Source organism: Copadichromis virginalis, linkage group LG22 (assembly GCF_057382275.1).
Source record: "Copadichromis virginalis isolate Kocher_CV1m ecotype Utaka linkage group LG22, C_Virginalis_male_GT1.1, whole genome shotgun sequence".
Taxonomy (NCBI): Eukaryota; Metazoa; Chordata; class Actinopteri; order Cichliformes; family Cichlidae; genus Copadichromis; species Copadichromis virginalis.
Window position 1 is genome coordinate 12854106 of NC_140638.1, and position 6657 is coordinate 12860762.

Genomic DNA, 6657 nt, shown 5'->3' on the forward strand with positions numbered 1-6657 from the left:
GTAACATTTAGTATAATAATGAAATCACATGCACTACAGCAATGCAACTATAGAAAACAGCTGAACTAAGGATGTCACTAACAAAAAGTATTCTCAAAGGTATTTGTGGCTTCGCAACAGTTTTGCCCAGACCTCGAGTGAACTGGCACTCATCACACAATTAAAAAATAAAGCATGAAAGTATACTGTACATATTGACTAATTATCAGTTATCTCGCAAAAGATTTCCATGTAACTAAAATATGTTTTTAGAAATAAGCTTAAGATTACACACTATGTGAAGATTTTTTTCAATCACAAACAAAACGTCAAATATGGATTTTCTCCTTATTCTTAGCTTTCTCCACATTGCCTTTTAGAAAGCTAATTACCCAGAACAAATAAAACTATTGAAGCCATTCACAGATAACTGAAAAAGCACGAATATAGTGACCAGTGAAAAACAAACATCATCTGCACAAGCTCATTTTTTAGTGTCTGCAATTTTGGTTTTAGTTGCTTTCTCTCATCGTCTAGCTTCAGCAACACTACTTGAATGAACTCAAAAAAGCCAGTATACTTCATAGGATAGCTCAGATGCAGAGCATAGATTAGCCCAAACAAAGACACCAGGGCATCAGTCCATGAGTGATGAGTCATAACAAACTGATCTTCAAGTTCTATGAACACTTGGCGTGGTGAGAAAGGAACTCCTCCAGGCACCTCCTCTTCATCGACATCAGCAACCAGAGCAATTCTATGGCTTCATAGAACTCAATTTCACCCTAAGATATAATACAGAGTGCACAATTATTCATCTGTAATATCTCTGTTAAAAGCATAAATACAAATGTTCAGGCACCTTTCTTCAGTTTTTCAAATTCTATATATCATAACATGTTTTAAGTTGACAGTGAAGGTTCATTTTTCATTCATCCAGGTAGTCAAATCAAGGATGAAAGAAGTTTATAAGTCATTCAACTTCACGTCTTCAACTTTCAACCCAAGTCCAGATGACTTATAAACTCCTTTCAACCTTTTTTAAATTCAAATGTGCAAATTATTGTAATACCAAAGTACCTTGCATGTTTTGAAAATCTCTGAGGTACATTGGTAGGCCGGCCAGAACTGCTGTTCTAGTTGCATAGATGTCGTTTGTGTCCTTATATATATATATATATTAGGGCTGCCACGATTAGTCGACTAGTCACGATTACGTCGACTATCAAAATCGTCGACGACTGATTTAATAGTCGACGCGTCGTTTGAAGCTTTGTAAGATCCCAAAAGCAGGAATAAGTAGCAGGATTTAAGAGTGTAATAACGGACTGAAACAGAAGATGGCAGTACTGCATGTACAAGGATGCCAGCTGCCGTTAAACCCCGAAGAAGAAGAAACTGTGTCCCAGAATTCATAGCGCGGCCCAGCGCAGTTGTCAACAATGGCGGCAGCTAGTTAGTTTTAATATTACTCTTATTATTCTTTCTGGGTCACAAAATAAACGTTTAACATATTTTCAGGCGAGAATGTAGCTGTGTAAACCTCAAATATCTGCTCAGTTTATCAAGACACCACATATTTTCAAAAGCGCTCCGACGTTTTCGGAGGCGTCTGTTACCCACTAGCTCGATAGCTAGCCGGGGGCCATGAGAGCACCGGACTCCCGGCAGATCGTTTTCAAACCCACCGCCCTACTCAGGTTAAACATATACAAGTCACTTAGATAACTTAAAAATGTTATTGTTTGGCTTTTTTCAGTATTTTATTTGTTCCTGAGTAAATCGGCTGAGTTTATTAAACTCCACCGAAACAATCTGCACATTTAATTAGAATTCAATTAACTATCATCTTGTCTTTATTTTTAGTTAGCACAGACCTTAAACACTTAAAGCTGTAAGCTAATGATAGTTATATAAGAGCAGATGCTGCTGGTGCAATAAGCTGTACTTTTACGTTCAGTGGATGATGATCTGATTAGTCGACTAATCGCAAAAATAATCGGTGACTAGTCGACTATCAAAATAATCGTTTGTGGCAGCCCTAATATATATATATATATATATATATATATAAAAAAAAACACCCAGCGCGCCCCTGCGGGCGGTTTATCCTTCAAGCTCGGGTCCTCTACCAGAGGCCTGGGAGCTTGAGGGTCCTGCGCAGTATCTTAGCTGTTCCCAGGACTGCGCTCTTCTGGACAGAGATCTCCGATGTTGTTCCCGGGATCTGCTGGAGCCACTCGCCTAGCTTGGGAGTCACCGCACCTAGTGCTCCGATTACCACGGGGACCACCGTTACCTTCACCCTCCACATCCTCTCGAGCTCTTCTCTGAGCCCTTGGTATTTCTCCAGCTTCTCGTGTTCCTTCTTCCTGATATTGCTGTCATTCGGAACCGCTACATCGATCACTACGGCCGTCTTCTTCTGTTTGTGAAGTACCCTCAGAAGGTCTGCTAGATGATGTTAATATATATATATATATATATATATATATATATATATAAATAAACAAACACATAACAATGGCAACTGCCAAGCAAGCAGAATAATAATTAGTATCTTTTAAATACCTGTTTTCCATATGCCGACAAAAGCTGCTCCATCCTTTCACCGACCCGTCCAGTTTTCCTCTTTTTGTAAAGTCCAGTCAGCTGAGGAGCATAATCATCCAGCGCAGCATAAAACACATGTGGCAGATTCTGATTGGTGATCCGATGAAATTCAAAGTAGAGCTGAAGAGAATTCCAAAAATATTATAAGCAAAACACAGCATACTATATGAGCAGCAAATGTTATATACATAGTTGTACTTACCTGTGTCTCATGAAAGAGTGCTGGCCATGGTCCCTCGCCTGGCAAAATTTGAGGTTATTGGATGAGGGCGATTAACTTTGTCAGAATGTTGGTATGGAAAGTGCAGAATTGCTCTGTTTAAGTCTTCTAAGTTAAAATATCTCTTAGAAATCAAACCTTTAAACAATGTGCCAACTCCACTGAAACGACACCTTCAAACAGGTCGTGTAGGAAGTCAGGTGGGAAGCCTGTGACAGGATGAAAGAAAGAGAGATGGTCAGAAGGAACACAGGTGTTTTTAACACCATAGTTTTCCTTAATGTCATCATTCTGAAGCTCTTGCACAATAATTATCATGAGCATCTTTTGTTCTCATTACATAATTCCCTGTAACAGCATTTTCTGTTTGCATTTCTGTTTGGGTGGCATGACAAAACCTACAGAAATATGTAGACCTGAAACTCTCATTGAAACCAGCAAGTCCATGGGCAGAAGGTTGTCTGCCACAACAGAGTAGACAGTGCCTTTAAGACATTCACCAAGAGTCTCAATGTAGGCACCTACTTCTTCAAGAGTTTTCAGATCATTTAAGAGTGGTGACAGCATTTCCTTACACCCAAACTGGCGTACATCATTGGAATTGCACAGCAGAGCAAGCTGGGTGCAGTGTAGAGCAGAACAAGATTTAACTGGAAAGTTTTCCAGTGTCCAATAAACTGCAAAGACTTTATGTATTTTCTTTGAGGTACCAAGTGGGTTTGTGATCAAAATCATCCACATAAAGTATCATTGACAATTTCTGTCCCTCTTGTGACAGTAGAACATTTTCCTGGTAGTAGGATCCATCACAAAATGACATGAAATGTCCAGGAATCTGTGTGGGTGCTTGTTTAATTTCTTCAAGCACATCATTTTTTTTCAACAACAATTGCAAAGATGTGAGAATAGGCACATACATATAAGTGTGCTTTGACGATTCAATTAAATACTCCACAGGTTTGACATATGGAAAATTTTCTTCATAATATGATTTCCTCCTCTTTGCTGTAGATAGTGGTCCTTCAGATGTGACACATTTATGTAAAACATTACTATCAGAAACTGCCTGACAAATCTCATCCACCAGTTTGTCCGTATATGTACAGTTGTGCTTTTTCAGTATATCTACAACTGATTTTCTAACCAAAGGTTGTGATAACAAAAACAACTGATCAATATGCTCAATAATCTCCTGTGTTGCTCTCTGGGACACATGGAGAAGGGTCTGCATTTTCAAGAAAAATCCAGCCAGATTGTATTGCAACTGCTCTTCTAAACCCTCAATTCCACTGATTTCACTGGTGGATGCCACTTGATTGTCATCTGATGACTCTATTGAATCAAGCTGCATGTCATCTTTTTGTTCTACATTTATAACACTTTGCACAATGCCTTCATCGTAACTTGTTGAATTTTGGTGGTCTCTGCATTTGTGGGCATTGAAGGTTGAGTAGACATTGGTTTTAAAATTGCAGTTCTTGAAAGGACATGGAACAGTTTCTTTTCGTTTTAAATGCCCCCTCAGATGGATAAACATTTGGCTTTCAATAAATGGCTTTTTAAAATTACACATAGAGCAACAAAATCCATAATTATTCAAATCTGGATAAGAACCGTCTTTTCTTTGCGTGGGAGTGTGCATTGTTGACATGTGTATCTTTAATGAATTAAATGTATTAAATGTACACATGCATGTGCTATAGAGACAGGGTAAGGGTGAAATTGTGGAGTACTGACCATGGTTGAGCCGATAATGCTTCAACAACATGACTTTTATGGCAGTAGAAAAACTAGACAAACTACACAACTTGCAATTCCACATTTTGATACCAAATCGTTTTAAAATCACCTTTACTGGTTGTCTTTAGTGCAGTGCTGGATGATCTCTCGGCATGCTACTGCTCCTTCAATCGTCAGACTGTAATAACACAAAAGCCATGAGGACAGAAAGCTAGCAGAACAGTTTTTACTTTTACTTCACTTAAAAACAGTCAATCTGAATAACACAAGCTTGGAAAACAGTAAGATTTATTCTTGCACTACAGTTCATTTTCAATTCAGGTTGGTCAACTACTCTATACGTTATAAATTAATAAAGCAATTTTACACAAGTGAAGTACACAATAGGCTAACCCTTGGAAAGTACAGAGTCAGAAACGTTTAGGTTTGGTGCAGTGCAGCTTTGAAAAGGTAAATTATTTCACGACTAAAATGCCACTAACCATCATATTCAAAATTTGTGAAGGCGAACTTGTCCGTTAAACTCTTAAAATTAACACTAAATAAATTTTCTACTATTTTCACTGTGCAAAAGTAGGCTACATTTGAACTTGATAAAGGTCAGAGTCAGAAAAGCGTAAACACTGATTTTACCAAAGGTTTTGTGGCATGCAGTTTGCAAAAATCAGACTACTTACCAACTATTGATTGAAACAAGCCACCAACCGTTAATTTTTTAAATTGTGAAGGCAGACTCCATACAGCGCTAGGCGGGAATTGTGTGCTGGCAAGCTAAGTTACAAGCTACTACAACAAAGTAGTCTGATAAATTACAACGAAGTACAACTAAAACAAAGCAGTCTGATAAATGTACGTTTTGTATGCTAGAAGTAAGCATTAACAAAAAAACATAAAAATAACTTTATCTTGTACTTTCCACTCTCTTGACGAGGATCCTGTCTCATGGCCGACAAGTCCAGGCAAAACACTGGGGGCGGGGCTGTGGATGATGACTAATACAAATGAATTAGCACAACTTAAACAGTTTAAAGCAACAGTACTTAAAACGTTACAAAAACATAATGTGTACTTATTACAATAAAGTTATTATATCATATGTATACTTTTGGGTCTACCTAACACACTTCATGAATGTTACTTTAACTATTTTTCAGAACTGAGTAAGAACAACTTACTTCTTTTAGTAAGATGCACTGTTGGGTTTTACAGTGTATGAAAGAGAACCAGGAGATTATGTAATAATGCACATGACTGAGGGTGTTCACTGGAATAACAATAAAAGTTTTGGTGGTTTAGTGGGGCTGAAGATGGGCTTCTAGGGCTGGATCATTTAGATAAACTGCAATAGTGAAAATTATTATGATAATTTGGGCACATCAGCTTTACATAGTAAATTTAAACTGTGGCTTTCTTTGTGGTTCACCATACACTATTTTCAGTCATTTGTCATGATCTAGAAATAAGTGAATATGTACCTTAAATCATAAAACAAGGGAGAGGAATAGCAGACAGAAGAGAAAGCAGTGTATCTATAGAGTGAATGAAATATCTTCATTTCTGGCTGTGTTGACTTGTATTAACAGAAAGAGTTGTTTAATACGACATTGCCATCTGCTGGTGAAGATGAATAATTACAGAAAAGTGAAACTCTTGAGGAAAAGATGTGGGGATAAAAGCCTGAAGGATGCCAAATAACACAAGGCCAGGGCTGAAAATCAGCAGCAACAAGTCTTACGGTGTTATGAATCTAAGTTAGAAATTTTTGGTTGAAACTATCATTAGCAGTGTTGGTCAAGTTACTTGAAAAAAGTAATCAGTAATACTGATTACTTCCCCCAAAAAGTAATCCCGTTACTTTACTGATTACTTATTTTCAAAAGTAATTAATTACTTAGTTACTTAGTTATTTAGTTACTTTTTAAAAACACGATTTACAACCCGAATAGGTGATAAAGCGATAGATCTTTCAGCCCAATGCTACTTTTTCTGCATAATCCATCATACAAAATGTAATCAAATGGAAAAGTCCCTTTTTTAAAACTTGTTTTATTAGTTTTAATCTTTTAACTTTATGCATCAAGCAAAAATTTAATTATATGCAACAC

The 6657-nt window shown here is 37.3% G+C and overlaps 1 long non-coding RNA gene across 4 annotated transcripts; it reads right to left on the reverse strand.

Annotated features, from left to right (window-relative positions):
• Positions 1–2082: 2082 nt before the first annotated feature.
• LOC146682912 (uncharacterized) lies at positions 2083–5765 on the reverse strand. Of its 4 annotated transcripts, none has more exons than XR_014917425.1 (6): positions 5728–5765; positions 4662–5544; positions 2951–3021; positions 2795–2832; positions 2551–2712; positions 2083–2433 (listed from the first exon to the last, which is right to left on the reverse strand). It is a non-coding gene; the product is annotated as an uncharacterized LOC146682912 (long non-coding RNA). The 4 variants fall into 4 exon arrangements; XR_014917427.1 differs by lacking the exon at positions 5728–5765 and having other exon boundaries at positions 4662–4730; positions 5465–5670; XR_014917426.1 differs by lacking the exon at positions 5728–5765 and having other exon boundaries at positions 4662–4730; positions 5230–5670.
• Between the last annotated feature and the right edge of the window lie 892 nt (positions 5766–6657).